Here is a 4,101-nt window from a genome sequence, read left to right on the forward strand (position 1 = left end):
TACATAAGCTCAAAAACTAAAAAAAAAACTTTATTAAACTTAACTTACAAACTTATATACGTAAAAATTAAAAAAATATCTTTAAAATAAACTTAAGTAAAATTATTATAAATTTTAAAACTTAAATACTATAAACTAATATAACTTAGAAAAATAAAAAAAACATTCGTATTTTCGTAATTCAAAATAACTCAAAAAAAATATTTTTTTTTTTTAAATAGCTATATGTGCCGTCCCGTTTATCCCATCCCGTTCCGTTCCGGTCCATTCCGGTCCGTCCCGATTCTATCCCGGTATATAGTGGGACGGGACGGAACCGAGCCTCCATCCCGGTAGTTCCGGTCCGGTTCATCCCGGTACCGGTCAACAACCCGGTCAAACCGTCCCGTTCCGGTCCGGTTCCGGTTCGTTCCGGTCCGGTGGTCCCATTCCGGTCCGGTGCCCAGCCTTAACTGGTACTATAATAATAGGTGACAAATTATCAGCGTACGTATTTTTTATTTGTATCGAAGGTCTATCGATAATTTTTTTTAAAAGATAAGGAACGAGGTTAATTCCAAGGTTTAAGGTTGAATTAATAGAAATGATCATAATTCCTAGGTAGTACCTTTCTAGTTAACATTTTTCAAGAAGGTAAATATAAATTTTTTTTAAGAAGGTGTGTGCTTAATACCTTTCTAGTGAACAATATAATTTTTTAAATAATAGTAGTATGTGTGTATATATAATATGTGGCTTAGAAAATAAGACCAGGTGGAACACATGTTTTTCAAATTTCATAATTTTCAAATAATTTGAAACATTAAGCTCTATAAATTAGAATGATTTTAATAGTATTAGCGATTTCTCTTATGGTGGAATGATAAGATTAATATGACAAAAAATCAGATTTGTTAATATATTGAATTTGACGGTAATAATAATATGGTAAATATGAAAGTCTAATAATGCTTTGTGCTTTAATAATGAATTAACTGATTCTTCTGAAGTAGTAGCAAAAGAGTTAATTAAGTATAACAAAGTTTTTGAAATATTATATGTTGATTTATAAGAGAATTATTAATATCAATCAATAATTTTCGAAGATGAGATTTTCATTTGTTGATGGAGGCAATTTTTTATCAATAAATACTAAACTCGATTTTAAATAGAAATAGAACTCCCCAATCAATATGTGGGATCTCAATCAGACCATACCTACAAGTAGATTTTTTTCATCACGAATTAATGAAAAATTTATACCATAAAATGTGAAATCATTTATCTATAACCAGGTTGTGCCACATGTCTACCACGTGTTCATTTTTTTTAATAACACAAATATATTTTAATTTTATTAATTATAATAAATTAATATAATTTGACGTAAATATTTTTGGACCATATGTTGAAGCTCCCTTTTGCGCTGCTTAAGTTGCACACTTCCACGAAAAATGCAAAAGGAAGAGTCGCATCAATATACTTTAATAAACTAATAGATGTTGATAGTTAATTATTAAAGTTACCATTCTGTGCTAAAGAAATAGATCTTGGTCTAACTTAATCTCTAAAGTCAGATCACGAGAGAAAAAATGTTCAAAATCATATAAAGAGATCGCTTACTCCTTAAATCACTGATGTGAGACACTTCACACCTTATTTCATGTTTAGGATTGAATGTTTAAAACATGAATAATTTTAATATAAAAATTCAACGTTAAAAAACAAAAATTGAAATAAGTCATGTTCTGATATCATATTTTTAAAAGAATTTTGATCTAATTTAATCCTAGAAATAGCGCATGAACAAAGAATTATCCAAACTAATACAAAGGAACCACACTTTTTTTTGGTTTCACCCAGTGTTTGGAATTAGCATTGAGCCCTAACTAAATCTGAATCGCGTACTGCATGGTCCATTCGCGGGGCTCCCAACAAAATTTCCTCTATACCTCAGGTTAATGATGAAACAGTCTCACTATTGCACCAGAACTTATATTGATAAGAAACCAAAAATCTAATAAACCAACGATGTAAAACTCTCAGCACCTTGCCCACCTTCCCAACCCCACAAAGAAAAAAGGGGAGGAAAAAAAGGTTAAAATCCACCAAGAAGAAGCTAAAGTCGTACCAAAATATATAAACGACATAACTAAACAACCATATACTATAAGACATTGCAAAATATATATATGTAGTGCATCTTGTCTTTTCATCCATATAGTATTTTATACTATTAAATATAAGATAAATTAAGAGAAACTTATTGGCCACTTAATCGGCCCATCATGATGATGTTACATGATTAATTTCTAAAATTATCGAGTTAGTGTGGATCTTTAGATCAAGTGCAAAGCATGTAATAGATCTTGAGCAACTACTTTATATTCTTAAAGTAATTGAATTTTTTTTTAAAAAGTTTAATATATTATCAGTCTCTTAAACTTGTCAAGAAATTTTATTTGAATATCTCAATTTCTGATAAAAGTATTCCAAATTAAACTTCCTATTAAAAACTTTCGGTTCAAATTTTAGATTTTTTTTTGCATGTGTTCTTATGCGTCTACAAAGTTAAGTCAACCACATAAAGTATGTTATTTTCTTTAATTATACAGTACATTTGCTTCTAAGTCGAAGAACTCCAGACATTTTCTACTTGAGTTTACAACAACAACAACAACAATATATACCAGTGAAATTCATGAGGTAGGAAGGTTGTTTCCAAACAACCCTCAACTCAAGTGCATCAAATTCAGATACAACAAGTAACAACAAGAACATAGCAAGTAACAACAAAATAGTGCAATAATTAAAATATAAAAAACAAGAACTGCACAATAATAGTAATATAACGACAATGACAAACACCAATCACCCTAAACGAGACATCACTACACTAGCTATTTACTAATTTTATATCCTAATACGTGTCTTCCATGTCTTTCTATCAAGAGGCATGTACTCGATAACCTGAAGTTGGGTCATATCTTGTCTTATCACCTCTTAATACTTTTTCAACCTACCTCTATTCTTCTTTGTACCCTATATAACCAACATCTCACATCTCCTTACTAATGTGCGCATATGTACATCTCCTCTTCACATGTCCAAACTATTTCAGTCTTAGTTTCCTCTTCCTTTTCACATGTCCAAATCCTACTAACCATCAATATAAAAGAAGGTAAAGATTTGCTTTTTTAAGATAACATACTTAATTAAGGAGTCAATGAGGCAGACTTCTTATCTCAACCAAAAATATGAGTAATAAAATAGAGGTAAAAAGTCAATTGACATATGTGGGGCTATGACTATATCCTATGTGATCTTATGATCATATAACTCAATGTGTGACTATTCTTTAAAGCTTAAAACGTCACTCAAGGTTTAAAAAAGGGGCAGCAATAACTTTAGTCAGTGCTAGCCACTATAGGTTAATATTACAAAGTCAATTGTAAAAAGTGAAAAAAGAACTCCCAACATTGCTTTTTTCCTTTTGTTTAATAGAGAGATCGATCGGATCAAAAATATTTCTAACGTATTGAAAATAGTTTAAAATTGGAAATGTTTTTTCATCTATTGAATTGTTGTAATTGCCCTTAATGTTAGTCTTCGAGTTAAAATGCTTCTCCTTTTAACGAAATTATGAAATGACAGATGTCAAACTCAATATAGCCTTAACTATAAATAACTCAACTTATCCAAGTTAACTCAAAATAATTAAAAATCATTTACTCGTATTGAGTTCATGGATGCTTCACATTTTTACGACTAAATGAATTCAAACTTTTCATTGGAAACTTGATTTTTTTTGGTTAAAACTAATTTTAAACAAGTCCTAACCAATTCTAGATCTAGTTCAATTTAGTTTCTTCATCCATTATAATTTCTTCTTATTCAATTGGCCAAACACATACACAGCCCCTCAAACTTGGTCCCATTTTTCATTTTGGCACTCCAACTTAGCCTTGTTCCATTTTAACCCTTGAACTCCATTTTTTCTGTTTCATTTTAACACGAAATACTATTTTTATGATTTCTTTATTTTATATATATTCTTCAAATGCAACTTCTTATTTTAAATCGACACCTGTCACGTAATTTTTTTTTAAAAAAAAAAAAAAT

Source organism: Solanum tuberosum, unplaced genomic scaffold (assembly GCF_000226075.1).
Source record: "Solanum tuberosum cultivar DM 1-3 516 R44 unplaced genomic scaffold, SolTub_3.0 scf00051, whole genome shotgun sequence".
Lineage (NCBI taxonomy): Eukaryota > Viridiplantae > Streptophyta > Magnoliopsida > Solanales > Solanaceae > Solanum > Solanum tuberosum.